We start from the raw sequence: 21,387 nt of genomic DNA, 5'->3' as shown, positions 1-21,387 counted from the left end.
ACCCACGCATCCATTCACCCACTCATCCGGTCACTGGCTCAATCACCCTATCACACACTCCTCCACTCGTTTACTCAAACACTCACCCATTTACTCACCCACCCGCTCACCACCATCCAGGTCACCTCACTCTTCTTTTCAGATTTATCAGTTTGCACTGCTCCACTCTGGAATCCACACCCGGTCTTCCTGTTTTCCCAAACTCTTGCAACAATAAACTTGATCAATTTAAGGAACGCGTTTCTTTGATCTTAATTATCTAATTACTTATTATTACTGGCCGTTTGGCGTTTTGTATTGTGTGGGGTTTGCATCGATGTCAACCCCTCATCAGTGCCTACCTTATTACAGAACAATTCAGACCTTGTTGGTCACCCCGTGCCCCTTATAATTCCCATGACAAGGGAGAAACACAAATAAACTTAACAAAAATGTTGCCCGTATTGAAACGGCCGTGTGCCGTATGGACCTGACAACTCACTTTCCCCCAACAGATTACGGGTAAACCGTGTGGGTTGGCGGCTATGGGTTTTGTTGTGTTTGCGAGTCCAAGTTATAGGACTGCACCCTGGGTTGTGCGTGGTTCTCATTGGTGGGAGATTCCCTTCGCTGTGTTGCACGCCAGTGGCTGGGGGCTGCCTGGGGCCAGTGACGTGTGAGCCGGTCCCAATGTGCACCGGCAAACATTTACCGCCAGGTGGCCCCAGTGTTTATTGCCCGTCTCCACGTGGATACCTGAAACCCATGTCAATCCACTGCTGGATGAGTCCCGCAATGAAGATACAATCAGTACATCCACTTTGCTTTTGGACTCCACCTGTTCCATTGGCGGCCGAATGCGAATCTAAATGTGCATACGTTAGAGACTGGTTAATGCGCATAGAAATCAAACCAATTGACCTACGACATTTGCCCCATCAACTTTTGTAGAATTTTAGATGTGCATTACAGCTACTTTAGCCGGATGGTTGTGGTGGCTATGTATGCCTGTAAACCACCACTACGTGGAGGTGAGGGTTGGTGGATCACAAAAATGTTGCGACAACTCCCACCCCTTGGTCGTCAAGGAGGTAGAGAAGGCGGTGTCGAATAATGTGGACTCCGCCTGTTCCATCTGTAGATTTGTGATAGAGCATTTGCTTGGATTTCTCCAGGTGCTCCGATTTCCTCCCACATGTAAACACTCATTAATCTTGATTTCAAGCTTTCGTGACTGCAGGAATCCTTACTCTTTGGTTCTTTCGGTAAAGTCACGTAGGTAGAAAAAATAATAATGGATCACGACGTTTCGATCGCCACACAAGCAATCTCACTGAGTCTCAAGACTCTTGTTCAGGAGGGGCCTGACAACTTTTCGCAGGAGTAATTTGGATGTTTGGCTAGTACCAGTTACATTGTATGTTGTTGTTGTTTTGCCATGGGAGTAAACCCATACAGAGAAAGGGACCAGAATGAGGAAAGCGAAGCCAGGCAGTCCTTCAGAAGATGTCATGCACGGGCGTGCCCACTGCACCACCCTGCCGCCCAAACAAATGTAATTTAAATAATGTACAATACTGGCAAATAAACCCTATTAGTATCAACCAAATGTCTGGACAATCTGGCATGTGTATAGCTGCATCGGTGTTTCTAAAAGTCGTGTTCAAATTGCCTGCTATTATTAATATTATAAAGAACAGGTTTCCAACCTCTGGTTTCATTTGACTTACCGGTTGTCCTCATTATGTGTGTCACAGGTAATATGGCAAGGAAAATATTACGCAGCACGAGTTTCAGGATTAGCGCAATTATGATGACACACGTGACCCTCTCTACACAAGAAACAGCTGAGAGTCAATGCTGTGGTGTTGTGCGATTGGTGCAAGCGATCCATCATTGTGTTTTGATGTTGAGCTGTTAAAATTGCACTGTTGTGAGGTGAGGTCAAGGCCGATGACTGCTTCCAGCGGTGTCAAGATCAGCATTTTGAAGAGGCTCGCGGAGGACGATACTGGGCACTAGGGTGCAGTCTCCCTCCATGAACAACAGAGGGCAGAGGAGCGACGCTCACAACAATTATTGGCGGAGCGCCGGGCGTATAAAACACAAAGTTGGAAGAAAGTTTATCTCGGGGAGTTAACCCACAACACCTGGGTCTGTCCCGCGTGTTCACACGATAACGCGTTGTCACTACAACGCGTTTTCTTTACTTTAGGGAACGCTTCTCGCACAACGCGGAACGCGCTCCGTCACAACGCGCTTTCTGAGCCACAGTGTGTCTCTTAGTTCTTGCAAGCTAAGCTGGAGTCAGTCTCTCTCATTAAGGCCACATGGCCACACTGTGTCTCTTAGTTCTTGCAAGCTAAGCTGGAGTGAGTCTCTCTCATTAAGGCCACATGGCCACACTGTGTCTCTTAGTTCTTGCAAGCTAAGCTGGATTCAGTCTCTCTCATTAAGGCCACATGGCCACACTGTGTCTCTTAGTTCTTGCAAGCTAAGCTGGAGTCAGTCTCTCTCATTAAGGCCGCATGGCCACACTATGTCTCTTAGTTCTTGCAAGCTAAGCTGGAGTCATTCTCTTTTCGACATATGTCCCACCAAATTCTGTAATAATAATGTTCCAGTTTCTCTATATGTTTTTAAATTTAGCTTTAAATAAATCTACATTTAAAAATACACAAATCTGGCTGCCTCCTGATGACGCTGGTTGTAATTACTGGCAAAACGTCGTACTCAGATTGTTAATGTTGTGGCTTTGCTCTCTAACACACAACCGGTGTGCTGTACTAGTAACGAATTGGCATGTTCTGTTTAAGTGACAAACCTTACTAATTGGCTGTTTCGGGTGGTGGTGGGTTTACCGACATTTTTATATTTACGTGATCTTACCTAAAAAACCTGTTTTATGTAAAAATACATTTATTTTCCTCCTTTCTTTTTGGACAGTTTCAAATCTCTAACGTCTTTCAAATTGTTCTGATGTACAGTGCTACATTTCAAATTACTGTCATGTTTGCAACGGGTTGTTTAAAATATATTTAAATGGTGTAGATTCATGTTTAAACTCGCTTCGAATCTGCATTCATCATTTTCTTCTTAAGCAGTCCGTAACCACAATTGGTGCATCGATGCATGACCCATTTGATTATTGTTTGTTGGTCTTAATTTATCAATTAAAATGTTGAGTGTGCCAAATCCTAAAGAGTGGCGTTTGAGTCGACCTTATTTATTTTATATTCACATCTGAAACGCCTGTGCACATTAATGTAATCCAGTTACACACTCTCCTACTTGTTCATCAACTCTCTTCGTGGTGTAGATTTGATGGCTTGTATAGCAACCATAAACAAACACAACAAGTCCGGGTGACTCATGATCCATGACTCACGATGCCAGTGGGCCAGGTTTCACTCTCAACTCTCTACCTGTGTGGCATGAATAAAACGCACCTGTAAATTTGACCTGAAATGATTGCACAACAATTGCCCCGCCTTCATGCGATGTTTATCCTCCACTGTTTATCTGGCTTTGACCTGAATTATATAAAAGTGCGGCTCTGCAACTGCTGTAGAGTCACATTGGTATAAACACATTTTACAATATGAACAGCGCATTGAAAACGCGTACTATTTTATGTATTGTTTAACAAGTGTGTTCACAAATCCACACTGAGAAACACGATGATTGGCAGAGGGGAGTAAATTATGTTTTCGATAGTGTATTTAAATAGAGCTACTGTAGGTAAGTAGTTTTCATTTTTAAAGGCATAGTTTAACAAGACAACACTTGCCACCATCCTTCAAACCCATTGGTGAAAAAGACCACAGTTTATGTTTACATTAGAATATGTTTACATTATATATAATATAATGTTTATATTATAATATAATGTTTACATTATATATAATATAATGTTTATATAATATATAATATAATGTTTACATTATAATACAATGTTTACATTATATATAATATAATGTTTATGCAAGAGCCGGGGACTTATGGGACCCCGGGGTCCCACCATAAGGTTCATATGAATGGTTACCTAATAACTTTTGAAACACGGTAATCACTGTGAAGTGCAGTTTCCAATTCTTATTGTTGACTCAATCTCTCTGGCCTTTCTATGCAATATGAAGAAGGGTCATTGCCCGAAACGTCGCTTATCGGATGTTTTCCCTTTTTCAAGGCCCCAGTCCTACTGATGCATGAATTTGTTTGGTATTTGAAATGATACGAAGGCTCAGCAAGTCATTCCTTGCAGACATAAACAGAAGCGATACGTGCCACCCCAGCCACCCATGTCGCGAATCAATCGATTATCGCGATTGAGGGCTCGTGAATAAATTCTAGATTCAACGCCTTTTTTTAAAACGTGAACACAGCCGGCTCTAGTGACTGGAGTGGGTGGGTGTTGGACAATGTGAAACAATGACACGCAACGTATACAAATCTAAAACATAAATTCTTACGCACGCGATCCGGTGTGCATATCGCGATCTTCAGGATGAATGATCACGTCCAAATCAATGCGTCGTCGTTGCTCCCCTAGCATGCGCTCTGCGTAACCCGCTCGTGTTGTTGTTGTTTGCGGGAGAGTTTAGGACCTTCGTGGCCAAGAGCCGCAGCTCCCGAGGCAAAGGAGTGATGGCACGCTTCAAGGTGCCGGACTTGCTGAAGCATCTCATGGAACGATACGGGCCTCCGGATATTCACGATCTGGGCATCCGTATCACCAGCATACCTCTGGGCATTTCCGTACGTGCCGTGCCTGCATGTACGAGCGTGTGTGTGTGTGTGTACGTGTGTATGCATTGCGTCGCTTGTTGACTGCGAATTGTATTATTATTGGATGCCTCAAGTAGACTCTTTGGTTCTTTCGGTAAAGTCACGTAGGTATAAAATCAAATAAATCACGACGTTTCGGGCGCAACACAAGCGTCCGTCATCAGGTGGGAAAGCCTTGGTGTGCTGCTGAGGCAGACTGTTTTAAATGGTTTGAAATGTGTGTAGCCCATGGGTCATAAAGAAGTGGCCAGTGCTAGTGATGTTAACGTGAGAAATTAGCGTGTAACTGTAAGGTAGGAAAGCGGCCTCCTCCTCGATTTTACGTGACTTTACCGAAAGAACCAAAGAGTGTGGATTCCTGCAGTCGCGAAAGCTTCAAATCTAGATTGCCTCAAGTATGTATTGTTGTTGCCCTTGAGGGGGTTTACTTTCGGAATTAAATGCATTCTGGAATTGCTGACACACAGCCACAACGTACGTGTCGCTGTGTTCACACCTGAGAGTGACACTGCATCAGCCTTTTACCAATATTCCCCCGCCCCTGCGTTTGCCTTACACGGCCACAATGCTGAGCTATCCTCAGTTCCTCAGGCACACAAGTTTCACACCTGTCTCCCTGTCAAGTGAATGTGGTGTATCCTTTTGTCATGCAGTCTGAGACAGACTTCCAACACGACTTCAGTTTTGGGGGTGCAGTGCTGTGACAAGAGCACTGAAGTAACTGCTCGTGTAAGTACATCATGTTAATATATATCGTATTGAAGGCTGAGGCCTATTTTACTGTACCGCTCCTTACAGAAATTTTCTTTCCCGAGTGGTTGTGCATTTGTCGCTTGTTTCAGAGGTTCGCGATTCGATCCCAGGAGTCGCCCTAGTTAATATTGCGGGTGTATTATCCAAAACTGCATTTCTATATGCTTCACAAATAATGTAAAAAAATATCCCGTGTTGTTATTAATGAATGAGGAGGACATGTGTGCCGGCGTCAGAATCAAAATTTGCAAATCTAAACAAGTACTCAGAAATGACTGGATTGGGTAAAACCACTTGTATATATGTTGAACTTCTTTCGCACTGTACGTAGCCAACTGTGCTAATCGGAGGTGTGGAGGGCAACAAACTGAACACAAAAAGCAGTTCTAAAGAAATTGTTTTCAATATAGATTTAAAAGTGCATAGCTGCAATGGCTTCCTAATATCGGAAGGAAGAGCATTCCAGTTGGCCGCAGAAGCCCATCTGAAAGCGAGTGATGCGGTGACTGTCTTTGTTCGATGGCTTGCCAAAAGCCACTGCTGCTAGGATGATCCACCAATCCCATCTCTCGATTGCAATCGTGCATTAGCAGCACACCTTGCATTAGCTGTTGAACCACTCGTCCATCACGTGTTCCATCATCGCAACTACAGCACTGCCCTGCACCTGTGGCCGCCACAGTTGCTAACATTGTGTTGTTTGTTTAGGTGATCGGCAAGGCCCAGAAAGGCGAGCGGGAGGCGATGGACCGTGGGCTGGCTCGCATCGAGTGTGACATCAAGCAGGAGGTGGAGGGCCGGCCACACAAGGTCAAGAAATACCTGTTGGAGTCGTTCCCCTTGCCAGGGACGAGCGCCGATCTTCGCCGACAGTTCACAACACAGCCGGCGACCGAGATGGTGCTGCAGGTCTTCCAGAACGCCGAGGACATCTTTGTGAATAAGCTGAAGAAGGTGGGGGCCATGGCGTCTGGACTTAATGCAACAAAATTACCGTGCGAGAAAGTTCATGCATTTGCTTACATTTGTCAAAGATTTTCCATAATACATTTGTCCTCGGAATTATTTAATGAGTGATAATCGCCATACGTTTCAAGTCTGTGGATACTTCCACCATTATCAAAAAACTTTCTCTACCACTGCATTAACTCTCCTCTATAATATTTAGGGCCATCGCTTTCACAAAATTCAGTCACACGTTGAGACAAAAGTAAGGGGGGGCATTGAAATTGGTCGGACATCTATGCATGTGTCACCCTCTATTTGTCCCAACAGAGTGATATGGCTGCATGTGGTTTGGGTCCTTTATTGTTTCCACCAACAGTGTGTGCAGGACTTCCTGGGGCAGGTGAAAGGGGACACGCTGGCCCGGAAGCTGTTTCAGTTGGCCCTGTGCTGTGGCTCCCTCGAGACTCCTCGCGACCTCGTGGTCAAGGAGAAACCGGCCGCGTTTCTCGGCAACATCAGCACTCCCGACACCAGACCACCGCTTCTTCCGGGGAGTAAGGAGACAAATTTTCACATACAGTAGACTCTCGATTATCCGCGCTAATTACGGGGAAGATGGCTGCCGATGATAAAAAATCTCGGATCATCCAAAGATATCTATTTTCTGTGGATCTCTATGCCACAAACTAACGATCAACCGATCGATGCACGTGGTCGGTGATAAAACTTTCCTGCTCCCGAGCAGAAGACTCGGCCCTCTAAGTGGATAGCAGAGCCACGCCAATCACCATCAATCAAACTCCACCCACTGTTGTAAAGATATGCAACTACTGTACTGTCGAGGTGATCACGTAGATTTCGGATTCATGGGCGCACATATTTGCTCGATATAAGCACGTGACTTGTAACAAACATTTCCAAGAATTACAATGTATAACTATTTTTAGATTATTAATTTGGGCCTAAGGGAAAATCCATGAGTTATTAATAAGTAAAAATCTCATGTGCGTGGTTAATCCGCAAATCAGATAAACCGCACACGGATAATCAAGAGTCTACTGGATTGCACGCGCGCTGAAGTGTCGTAGCTTCTCTAAACACCTTATTTCACATTTCGTCTCGATTATTACTAATGCATTAGTAAGAGTTTGGCATATCACGACGCATCAGTTTGTCAAATTTACATCGAGATGACCCGGGTGGCTGAGAGAGATTATTAGCATTGAGCTGGAAACGCTGAGATCCTGGGTTCGAATCTGGGTAACCACCTTTGATTAAACTTGCTTTGTCAAGTGCAGCCAGTTGATGGTCTCAGCTCGGTCATTAATGACTGTCAAAAAAACCCAAGACATACTAAATAAATGGCTATGCACTTAATTTGACCAAGTCCAATATCGGCTCAACAGAGTGGGTGGGAATGTGCTTCCCTTTACTCTGTGGACCAGAGGTCACTAGAAGCAATGTCAGAGGTAGCTTTGTGATGTTCTCTTCATTCTCCAATAGGACGGGTTCCGCTGCTCCGTGAGAGATCCGAGTGGATACTCCGTCTCATTACACGATATCGAAAGCACAATCTGAATAAAATGTAGTTTCTTGTATTGTACATAGGGGGTCAGACCACGGAGGACCTTCAGAATGCTGAGTGTGATCTTGAAATTAATCCTGGACTGGTTCGGGGGATAGTTGAACAATTCGAATATTGGGGCGATATCGTCTTGCATACGGGTGCGAGAAGTCTGCCAGTGTTTTTTTTAGTCCATCTAGATTTTTGGGTTAGATCATGTAAACATGCACTCAATAATACGCTTTAAAATGCACTATTTATGTGACCTATCCCAAAAATCTCTATTATGGATAATATTGGTCGCGAAGGCCTTTGTGTTAAACTTGTTTTTTGAGTCATCTGGAGAGTGATGATGAAACTCATCGGGAGGCCGTAGATGAGACGTGGGGGGTGGGAGGGCAGAGAGAGAGTTGCAGTTGTTGAGCCTATTGGAGCGAGTTACAGCATCGTTGTCCTCTCCTGCAATGGCATTGCTTGTCTCCTTCGCAGAGGCGGTAGCCGAGCATCTGGTTCGTCTGCTGAGCCACGCAAGTAAGATGGCAGAGCCCCTGGGCCTACCCGCGCTGTCACGCGTGGAGAAGCAGCTTGCCGAGCTTTTGACTCGCGCAACCTCCCCAGCCTGGGCCTCGGCTCCTTCTTGGACATCCTCCATCGCAACGCCCAGGTGCGTACGTGGCGTGCGTGAGCCCACCCGCCTCCAGCTGGTAAGAGGCAGTACAGCAAGTAGGTGTACGACACTGCCCGTGCAAAGTTTGAGTGTACTTATCGCCTCCGAGTGGCGCTCAATGTTAAGTTTGTTTCCAAAATTGTGCGCGGTAATATTAGTTTATTATTACGAACTTAAAACTCATTTGTCGATAACTCAAATACGTTTAAGCGTTATTTAATCACTGCCAATGCAGAGCACAACAAAGTGTCACGTAAGATGCATGGGTTTTCTCTTGTCACTCTTAAAAAATATCTGTGAATTTGGCAAACATCCCAAAGATAGATATTGAAAATCACCGTTAAAATTGAGTGTACAGCGGTGACATTCAGATAAAATATATGATAACACTATATATGCAAAGTGGACGGGTGGCTCAGAGATCAAAGCGGTGCGTTGGCAATAATGAGATTCTGGGCTTGAATCTGGATTTTGACCGCTTGGGTTGAAACCGAGGTCTCAAGTCTTATCAAGTCGATCGTCCGAGCCCCGTCACCAGCGACTGCACAAAATTACAGTCTCATTAACCTTGGGTTTTGCACTTCATTTTCCTAATTCCATCTCTGAGAATAACAATTTCAGCTTGACTCTCGTGCGCCACACAATCTCATAACACAGCTAATGTGAAAGTGTTGGCTCCTATTGTGTACAAGATAAAAGGCCACCCACCGCATTTTATGACACAGGGCCTGCACGGCTATGCGAGATTTACGAATGGATGATTTATTTGTCTCTTGACATTACGCCGATAGCGCATTTGGAAAACTAAAATTGAGAACGAATTTTGTGTTAATTTGCAAACTTAAATCTGTATTATTTAATCAGTTTTCGTGCACTGCATTGTGAGATGCAGCTCCATGCGTATCGTTTAGCTTTAAGCCGGTGTTTGCCTTGTGGTCGCCTCGGTGTCAACCAACTGATGTTGACGGATTTGTTGTGTCTGTGGTAGCTGTTGGAGGAGACTGGGGTTGTGATCTCCGTCCTGGGTGGATCTGGAGCCACAGAGAGGAGCCGGAGAGCGGCAGCCCTCTCCCCACGAGCGAGGAGTCGAGTAGCGGCTGCTCTCACTCGAGCGAGGAGTCCGGAGCCCGCAGCCCTCTCGAGATCAGCCCTCCCCCGGGGGGGGAGCCGGGGGCCCGCGTCCCCCACAACTGACAACCTGTGTACCAACTGGCTGAGCGAGAGTTTGTGTGTATTTGAGCGTAATCGTGCCAGTGTTTAGCTGTACCAGGGAGTTTGATGCAGCAGAGTGTTTCGGTGTAGCAGGGTGTCCGGATTGTGCCGGCACACTATCCTTCTATCCGTAATGTCGTAGGGTGAGGTCCATTAAAAGTTTACTCGGACCCCAACCTGTCAAAGCGCCTAATCATGGAACGTGGTTCTCAACATCGTCCCTCACCCATGCTACGTACCTTTGAGACGTCCTGCTTTTACAAATGTTGATGAACTGGAGGGCAAAGGTCTGGAGGACCCCACATGGAGTCTGGTTTCTCACACCCGAGCCTCCTGTGACATTTCTGGAGGCTTCTCTGGGATCTTTGTCCCATTTATTGAGTGCGGATTTGGCTTACTTCTGGCTTCGTCCCAAGACGTCATCCAGTTGGGAAATACCCGAAGGTTGTGGGAGTCGCCCCGTGCTTCAGTTTATTTCCAACCCTCGCAATGGCCGGTTGCTCACCAGCCAGAAGTCTTTTGCTGCATACACCACGACCGAGGTGTTGAGAGCAGCTATCTCGTGGCTGGTCGGCAATGGAGATGGTATTATCGATTAGGGGAGCGTGAGTCTGTGGCGTTGGTGGTGCTGCTGTCACGGAGGCGACACGAGTTTAGGAAATTCAGTTTTGTGGGTTTCCTGTAGCGAGCACTGAAAGATCCTCTCTTCCTCTTTCTCCACCCTTTGTCTGTTGTCTCCATGTCCCCGTTCAACTCTTTCTACGCCGCTTTCCTTGAATGTGCAGCCGCCTTTACGGCCTCCCCTCTCCCCTTCTCTCCACCTCCAACCCATCTCTGTCGTAATCTCCTCCCCTTTGTTCAGGCTCTTCCCTTTCTTCCTCAGTCTATGGATGGGGTTATTGTTTATCGGGCTCTTATACAAAAAATGGAGCTTATTTTAGCCTTTGAATAGGATTTTGTTTTCCTTCGGTAGAGTGTTGCGCACATAGGGAAGATCGAGCCACGCCACCGGTTCCCATTATCAAAATCTTTGTCAACTTGTCTCCCTCGGTAGGAATGCCTTTCCTTCTCCAGCAGGCAATTGTTTCTCTCTCTCACCTCCGTTATTTCTTCCGATGCGCTTTCTTAATCTCACTTGCTGTGTCTCGACTCTATCATTCAACAAGGGCAAATTTAAAAATTTGCTTTTTTTTCCTCCACTGCTTTACCACTATACCTCCTGAGTGGGTACTCGGAGTTTCATCTAATGTACTATTTGATGGGTCGCTTCCACACAGCACAAAGGCGGTAGCTATCCGAACGGTAAATTTTTCTTTCAATTTAGATAGATTCTCGAATTATTCTTGGCCAGCAGTAGCTAGTTTTGCACAGAATTTCAACATTAAAATCAACTGAGTGTCCTTGTTGGCACGTGTGCTCTGCTACTGCTGAACACGGGTGCCAACAAATAATACATTATTTAAATGCATGCCTATAAAGGGCACCATACTTCAATAGGGATTACCATTGGTACGGCTATTTTAATACACAATAGACAGGAAGGACAAGATCAAAATGCTCTCATTATGCACATGCATAATGTACGTTGACTCGGTAATCTCCCCCCCCCCCCCCCCCCCACTTTGCGCAAGAGTGTCACAAATCTGGCTGTCGCCTGATGAAGCTAGTTGTAATTACTGGCAAAACGTCGTACTCCGATTATAAATGTTGTGGCTTGGCTCTCCAAAGTACCAGTGACGAATTGGCTTGTTCTGTTTCCGTGACAACCCTTACTAGTTGGCTGTATCGAGTGGTGGCGGGTTTTAACGACACGTTTATATATGTACGCGATCTAACCCAAAAAACACCTCTATGGATGATATTGGGCCCGAAAGCCTACGTGTTAAACCAAAATAAAAAAAAATATTTACAAAATAACAATAATTTCTAGTTTTCCTCATTCACATCGTGATTCGTATGAAAAGACATGAGATGATTGAGACATGTTAAATCATAAACTATTTATTAATATATATATACAGATAGTCCTCGACTGCAATGTCCTTGTCCACGTGCAAACAGCGTTAGGATAGCAGCCTCCTTTAAAAGTCTGAGTAGATTTATATGCTGTAGAAGACAGTTGACGAATCCTCGCTGCTTGATTCCTCCTCGGATCCCTTCAGCAGTGAGTCGTCACCAGTCTTCTCTGCCTGCTCATTCTCCATGTGGCACCGCTGGGGTGGGTGCAATACGCCAGGAGACTCCTTATGCAGTGAGCAGCGAAGCAGGCCCATCTCTGCCTGCTCATCCTCAACGTGGAATTGAGGCGATGGCGGTGAGCTGGGGGCATCGGTGAGGAGGGTGTTATGGAGACGGCCCAGCTCTGCCTGCTGCAGAATCGTCTGTACGACGAAGCGCTCGCGGCACATGCAGGCACGCACATGGGATGGCGTGTCCGGGATGATGTATGCAATGCAGGCCTTCGTGAGTAACACCACGTGCTGCACACGTCCACACACAGGTAAAGGATTTTCAGTTTCAGGATTTGCATGTAAAGGGTGCTTACTAAATATAATATGGCAGCATCTTAAAGTGCTTTACATCTCAGGTCAACTATTCCGGGGACCTGAAGCCTAGGGATATTATATTGTTACGTCGTTTTTCCCAATTAAATTAAGTCATTTGAGTAATTTTTGAACATTTGGCAAATTATACCGAGGCACTTTTTGAATTACTTAATGGGTTTTTTTACGTTCACTATGCAGCAGGCAACATTTATGATGTGCAGTTAATGCACCCACAGTATTCACCTGGGCAGCCGCAAATTACCGCAACAATCAGCAAACACTTACACTCGGCCATGTCACCACTACAAAGATTCCCTGTGTAGCCTTTCACAGACTGAGACAAGTGCATCTATGAAGGGTGGCACAGTGCCTGCGGGGGTGGTGTGCACCTTTATCTCGCCAGTGATGATTTTCACACACTTCATCAAGTACTCATTTTAAGTCAGAATCAACTTAAGGGAAGCTCAACACTGGTTCTAATATTTTCCACTGTTGTTGGCTGTGGCCAGAAATAGTACTCCGGTCACACAAGATTGGTAGCGCAGTTCACAAACAACAACGCAGCCACTCCCCTTCCCACAAGTACACATGCTTACCTGTGACAAATTGCATTAACAACATGAATCGTCTGCTGCATGATGAAAGTATTGTATTACCACTATTATTTGTGATCTCAGAAATACTGTGCAATTGTGAGGTGTAATAGCATTACTGGCATTATCTGTAATGACCCATTGACAATGATCACGGTTTGCTCTGCTGACCTTAACAACTGCTCACAGATGAGTCTATACGATGGTGCAGTAGTGTAAGGCTTTGCACACTAGACTTGCAATCCAGAGGTCACGGGTGTGAATTGATCTTTGGTCGTGGGAGTGTAAACAATGGTAAAGTTTTTTTTACATTCCACTGCCTCTATCCACCTAGCAGTGTAAATGGAATACATCCAGTCAATTGGTCGGCTGAGTTTGGTTCTGTCCAGTGTGGGAACTCCCACATCTTCCCAAGACGTCTGACCAGTGTGGAAGAGCAGTTCAAATACATCTTAAGGGTCTCTCTTGAGCTCCCTATAGCAGGAGCGCTTTTGCCATCAGTGACATGAGCAAGTAATTGCAGGGCTGTACCTTTATCTTTCAATGGGTTTATGAATGTGTGTGTGTGTGTGTGCATGTTGATGTGTACCTGCATGGCAATGACGAAGGCCAGCTTTGCCGTCAGTACTTGCCAGTACTGCTTGGTGACGGAGTAGGCTTGGGGATGATCCGGCGGGTAGCGATAACCTGGATACCTACACACGTACAACCACAAGCATGCATGGACTATATTGAGCAAAGTGCCTCGAAAGTAGAGTTGGCGCTAAATTGAACAAGTATGGTTGTGCACAAACGGTAAATGCGTTCACAGCCCTTAAAAAAATCCGCTTCTGAAAGAGGGCCTTCCCACAACGTGCAGCTTGTGGGGGCTCTTTTGACAATGGTTCACGCTGGTCCATGCCAGGTTGGTGAAGGCAGGGAGTACAGATAATGGGAGAGCAATATAGCACAACTGTTAATTTTGCTGAAGTACCCACTGCTGACAACCTAGCTCCACAGTCGCCTACTGCACCTGCATTGTGCATGGTGATCATCAATCTAAGCACGAACAAGGCTCAAGCCGGCTTGACTTCCGGAATCTAAGATCAGCTGTATTCGTGGTGATTTGATCATAGTCAAGTAAGGTTATATTAAATATCGATCAATATGGTTATATTGATTATAGTTGTGTATGCCAGCAATTCAAAAACGTTAGAGAAAAGGGTTGGTAGATCGCATCAATTTCTTAACTATCTGTGCTGAGGTGACCAGAAGATGGCTGTAGACCAAGTGGTTTCATGTCTGTGTGAACCTTTAAGCTTCATTTCATTATCATGGGTTCTCCAGGACCTCTTATTGCATCCCACATGCATAAGACCACCTTAAACTGGAATCCCAATGCACGGTCTTCCTGCAAATGGATCTTGAGACTCAATTAAGCAGTCGTGGATCGATAGATAAATAAATAACATTACTCTTTAGCAAGGTAACAATGAGCTAGAATTTATATCAATCTATTATTATATTTCTCTAAGTGGGACTTTGGTTGTGAAGCCATCCCACCCGTACCCACTGCTCCCCCCTCCAATTCCCCCCCCACCCCCTTTACTGTCCCCACCCACCATGCACACTCTTCCCCCAACCCTACCACAACCCCTTACTACCCAACTAAGCCAAACCCTGTGTCCACGGTAAGGGGCAGGGCATAAACAGAGGTGGGGCCTAGGGGAAGTGTGGGTCTTAAAAGGAAAGTCACGGAGTGAAAAGAGGAAGAAAACGAGCCTAATCAGGAAGGGGCGGAGCCAGGAGGACGCCACACCCAGAAGGATGTCGCATCTACCTGGACAACACACCCAGACATCAGTGCATCACATTCGCAGGGACGGCACCCCCGATAGCTGGGCATGACACTGAATGGCACAAACCTGCAGGTTGTGTGGATTGCCGGATCAAACCAGGCTGGCAGGATGTTGGGATAATTTTGCTCCTTGAAGTCGCTGATCTTGAAAATTGAAAAGCTGTCCTCCGTGTACCCATGCATTGTAGGCGAACCTGTGCCATACTCTGCTGAGTATCCATAATAATACACCAGGCGTGGGATGATGTCCGTTGTGAACGCCAAGATGCATGACTGTGGAATTAGCATACGGAGGCACAGCGATAGCGGTCACTTAGCATGCAATGATTTGACCAAGGCTTCTGAACATCTTACCTTGGCAATTACATTAATTTTCACAAATACAATTTGGGGGGTTGCTGCCAGAGTGAAATGGTTACCATATAAGGACTTGCAATCTGGCAGTCGTCAGTTCAGTCTCCTGACACAACAGTTGAAGCAATGGATCATTTTCTTAAATCTCCCCCACCTCTGTCCAATTAGCAAAATAAATGGGTTCATCACTGTTTTAGCGCAGGTAATTCCACAACTTACAACATGTCTGGTCATCATGGAAGAGTAGGCCAAATACCGTGTAGAGGGGTTCTCTAGAGCTACCTTTAGTTGAGGCCCTTCTGCCAGCAGTGACATGAGCAAGCAATTGCAAGGCTTTACCTTTTGCGATTTTGGGAGAGAGTGGATAGGAGCGGTGGTGCAGTGATTCGTGCACTGCACTTTGAATTCAGCACACATGCAATTGACTTCCAGCTACGACTAACATCAGTGACGAGTGATACCCGAACCGCTCCTGGTCCCCCACTACACCTCTTCTCAAACCTGCCATGACCAGAATGGTGAAGTATGGTAAAAAGAACCCACACGGCTAACATGACATGTTATGTCACTCATAAGATGGGATACTGAGCGAGAAAGCGAGCGGACAATCTGGCGACTTACATTGGTGATTACAGAGAGGGTGGCAATGATACTCAGAATGTCGGCCCAGGCTCCAATTCCTCTTGCTCGCGAAACCACAGGCCTCCTCATCTTTGTTACGAGCTTCCACGCGTCGACCCGCACTTCGATGATGTTGTTCAGCAGTGCGAGCAATGGCGCAAGTGGAAATGATGCCACGAAGAGAGTGACAAACCCGAATTGGATAACTGGGGTATATTTTGAGAATGGGTAGGGGGGCAAGGATAGGATAATGAGTGAAACAGGATATAGACACACACTCTTAATGCTGTTATGTTGTGATTACTTTAAGCAAACAAAACATGTTTTCAATGCATGGAATGTGTTTTAGTCAAAGGAGACCCCAAAATATGATCACATTTTCGTATCATTTGTTCACAAAATTATCGTGTCCATTACATTGGCCACTGAGATGCGACCAGCCACTACCATCTTTAATGCTCAGCTCTGGTTCACCTGGGTTTCTTTTGCACCATTTTCCACCACTAGGTGGCTATAATAACTAGATCACATCCTGTATTGAGGACTCCATTAACCATACCACACATTTTTAGGCATATGCACTGTGGCTGAAATGCCAACAAATCACAGCAGTTAACCACAGTGGACATTATGCACAAGAGTTTTAAATAAATAGTAAGGGGGAGAAACGTCAACCCAAGCTGACCAATGTAGCTGCATTGGTTAGCAGACAAGAGGAGCAAATATGTGCTCCTATTGTTTCTAAAACTTAACTCCGTACATATGCACATACACGCATGCTCAAAGACAATTGTGTCACAGTATATCCATAGATTGGTGCCTATGGCCAAATCACCCAGTATGCGTCAGATTTAATCAGATCCCAGAAGTTAAGGAGAGCTGAGCCTGAAAATTGGTTGGATGGGTGACCATGCAATAGTTATTGTGGGGTTGTGAGCAGCATAGGACAGTGCAGCAAATTACATTGTTGTATTGTACATCTAAGCTCTTACATCTGTGCTCCCTGCCTTCAACAACCCGAAGTGTGGGTAATTTCCCTCCCACAACAATGTCCGACAGATACACAGGGGCCGTACACACGTGCCTATATAGTCAAATGATACCCAATTGTGTGTTTTTTTTATAATAAAGTAAAACGCGTTGACTCCGTAGTGTGATCCTCTGAGCTCATTGTACCCATCTCGAGGTATTCATCAAAGAGTCCAAGTGGGCTCTGGGGCTGTAGGTCCATGTCTTGCTCCCAGCGCGTGTAGACAGCCTCAGGCCTTAGCTTGGCCCGACGCTGGGCCCACCAATTGCTGAACCATCTGGGGAATTGAGGGGGGAGGTACGCATGTGCAGACACAGAGACACCCTTACACACGTGCATATCCATTTGTTCATCAACTCTAGGTTTGCTATTTCATAGCTTTCCACTGCGTTTTCAGGTTGTATCATGTGAATATCCCAAGCACGTGGAGCGAAACGTCAAGACATGCCAAACAATATGCGGTATGACACAAAACATGTCAGAGAGCTGTACAAAACAACTGCTAAAACCTAAGTAGTAGCTGTTTTTCATTTAGCCCGTTGTCAATCCACTACACTCTTTCAGTCATGGGAGTTGCTTGTCTAATATTATGAAACTATGTACAAAGCGTCTGATCGGAATATCGCATGATACTAACGAGGTGAACTTTGTCCACTTGACTGGTGTTCACTGCTTAACCAGTGCACACTGCTAACAAGCTGTCGACCCGACTTTTCGCTGAATGCGTTTTCACACAACACATTTTCATTGTAACATGGTTTATATATTTGGGAAAACTTTTCACACAACGTGGAACGTGTCCATTATAATGTGGAATGCACACTGTTAAAACGCCGAACGCGGCCATTATGATGCGTTCCTGAGCAGTCGACGATGAACGACTGTCTTGAGTTGCGCGGCTGAGCAGTTTGATAAAGTATACGAATGATACAGTCACACGGCAGCCTAGCCTGAGTTATTTATCCCACCATGGGATGACTGCAGGTTGAATTTACTGTGAAAATGTGATTAACTCAGTAATTCCTTGCTTTGCGCGTTTTTACTTCACGCGGAAATTTTCAGGAACGCATCTACCGCGTTACACGAGGAAACGCCGTAATCAGACTTCACAGCTTTCATGTGTTCATGCGATACTTACGGGATGATGACCTCCTGAAAATTGCCAACCATCTGCTTCACTACCATGATGACAGTGAGTTGAGAAGTCAGTTCAAAGAGACAGCCGTTTGGGGGACACTGGAGGGGGGATGGGGTGGAGAATAGATTCAGGTTAAACACTGAAGATATTAAATATTGGGTAATACATATATGGATACCACACATCATTTCTAATGATCCTCTCACATTCTTCTCTTCAGTCAATTGCACACTGCAAAAGTGACGGCTCCATATGTTAGAGGGGACAGTGATTAAGAATATCAATATTCTCCAGATTATAAGAAACACTTTCCCCCTCCCCCTCATGTATTTTAAATAAAGAAAATGGTGGCGCATCTGATAATGTTTTGTTTGTTGTCCTTCCCCCACACATCCGATGCAGGCTGTGTACGGTGCAAAATAAGTTCAACACACAACATGCATACTGCAGTTGGTGTTTAGTATCAGGTGAGTTTAATTCCAGAGCATCGTCTAGTAAATATAATAATCGTAAAACATTAAATTAAGTTGGTAGAAAACACAGAGGCACTTAAATAATACGCTGTATTCTTTATCCTTTATGTGTATTGTTTTTGAGAGGATATCAATCAATGAATCGCCCTCGTGACGATTTTCTACAAATCTGCAGCAGGAGAAGTAGGCACCTTAATATAACACCAAATATACTCATTATAATCATCTCATGTGTCAACAAGTCTGCCTTCAAACAGAAACATGAGCAACAGGTGCACATTTTGGGCAATGGACTTTCTTCCGAGCATAGAGTGACTGCAAATACTCAGGGTGACTCTGAATGGCAATTATGTAAATGTTAAACTACGTGTCATTAACACTGTCTTAATGACATTGATTTAACGTGTGCACAACGCAATGCTGCTTAATTCCTTACTCCAGAATTCGTTCTTGATATCATATTACGGGGCCGTTCTCTAACACAACATGCTCCACTGCGCCACAGTGAGTCATAGGTAGTGGCTAAACATATCCTTGAGGGGGGCTGAAATACTGTACATTTTTAAGGATGATCAAATATATAATTTTAAATAAATGGCGTTTGATAAATACGGTATATAATTGAAAATGTCCAATGAGAGACCACAAGGGTACTACTTGCAAAATATGTGATAAACTAACACCCTCAAGTTAACTGGGTTACCAATTGCATCAGTCTAACACGTGTTCTGCTCGTGGTGACCTCATGCTCTCTCAAGTCTGGTTTCGAAAACTGTTTTACTCCGGAGACTGTGTTAATGCTAGAGCTGGTGACCAGGTGTGAAGACAATGAGGTCTTTTAGAGTTCCAAAAGAAAGAGTCCTTATTTCGACATTTCACAAACAGCACGGTGTGAAGACAATTGTTGGGAAAAATATCAACTACAAAAGTAAAACATAAAAATGTTGTACAAACAGCATAGAAAACAGAGGGGCCAACCCCTCAGATCTACACACCTCCTCGATTCTCCATTTTCCAAAGTAAGTGTAGCTTCCGGGGAAGCCGATGAATTTCCCCTTGAAAAATGCAATGTAGAAAGACGCCGAGTAGAAGTTGACGAACTGAAATAAGAATTTCTTGAACGTCAGCCGATACTCATATTCTCCTTGCGTCTTGGGCATCTCTGTGGGTGTGATACAAAGGCACACATGGACACAAACATCAAACAGGGCAATCAGTTTTGATGTTACTTTCATAGTTTCTGGCACACAGGCTACGAGAAGCCACTGATAATGATGCCGCATTGAGGAATAGCAACATTTCACAATGTAACGTGCTTTGATATCCATTAAAATGAATTTGAAGATCAAAAGTTAATTTCAAAGATGTTGCTGGGGAATGAGTGACAGTGCACAAGTTGTTTACCAGGTGTTGTTCACCACATTCGCCCTGTGGAGTGTCCTTCAGTCTCCATTTGCAATTAAGCCATTTACACTGTCCGTATGATGTCTGAAAGCCAGTGCACTTGATTCTCAAATATCTATAAGGTGTATCTTAGTAATTATCATGGGTCACCTTTCAGAAGGGGTGCAGGCTTCAGCAGGATAAATTACTAATAAAGGGCTCAGTAGCTGGCAACATGAGCAACACAAGCAGATAGCTGACAGCTGACTAGAAGGTAGCAATGCAGCAGTGAGGGTCAGCCCACAATTACATTCAGTGATTCAATGGATCGAGAGGTGAAATCAGAGTGCTAAGTTGGCACCATTGAGATCCTGGGTTTAAATCCAGGCAGCGGCCTCTGGTAACATGTGTTCTCAAGTGCAGTGAATTGATGGCTTCAGGACGGTTACTAATGATGGCATATACATTTGTAACATACACCATTTGGTTCATCACTTAATTTGGTGAAATTCTAGTTGTGAGAATGAGCAATTTGACTGTTACGAGATTAACATTATATTCCGTAGTAGTGTGGATTGAAAAGTGCTTCCCCCTAATGTGTGAACCAGAGTTCACTTGAATGAAGGGTCTCAGAGGTAGCTCAGTGATATTCACTTCTAGGGCCATTTCATGACATTAAGGGTTGCACTGGTCTACAAGAGATCCCATTGGATACTTCATCTCAAGACACGATTATGATAGCCCAATCGGAATGAAACTGGAGGAAAAATTTAAGAGAGTTCTGACAAAAACAGGCAGTAGTTGAACAAGTGACTGGATGATGCACTGATGCTGCTATTCATGGCCCCATGGTGCAAGGTTAAAATCATGATGACATTTTTACAGCGACATTATTTACCATGCACAACATTTATCCAAGCTTCAAATTTACATGTGTTCTCTTGTGGCGTATAATAAAATAAACATATGCAAACCGTGATGGTGATGACACCTACCCAGATCAGTGAGGACGAGGGCCAGCTTGTCGTAACCTTTGTTGAGTAGTAATATGATTACGATGTTGAGGATGGAGGCCGTGATGGTGGTAACCATATCAGGTGTGAGTAGGGCACCGATCACCTTGATCTTGGTCACATGATTGGGGATACTCGAGGAGAGTATGCCAAAGATGGACAGGCGGTAAACAACCACACCCAAAATTGCAGCAAGAATCAGGAGGATCTGCCAGTAACACAAGAAACACACAGGTGGGTGAGATTGACAGTCTTGTAGCTCTTTTCCACTATATAACCAAGCCGTGAGTTAGCTGTGCCGAGCTAGCCTGGTGTGGCTCAGGAGGTGCCAGTTCGTTTGTCTACAGCAGAACCAAATGACTGGCAAAATGTCGTACTCAGATTGTAGATATTGTGAATTTGCTATACTAGTAACGAATTGGCATGTTCTGTTTACGTGAACAACTTTACTAATTGGCTTTGTCGGGTGGTGGTGGGTTTAATGACAC

This window comes from Petromyzon marinus, chromosome 37, assembly GCF_048934315.1.
Source record: "Petromyzon marinus isolate PM22_M1 ecotype Great Lakes invasive population chromosome 37, UKy_Petmar_22M1.pri1.0, whole genome shotgun sequence".
NCBI lineage: Eukaryota > Metazoa > Chordata > Hyperoartia > Petromyzontiformes > Petromyzontidae > Petromyzon > Petromyzon marinus.
The sequence above is the reverse complement of the archived record's forward strand: the minus strand, read 5'-3'. Positions refer to the sequence as shown.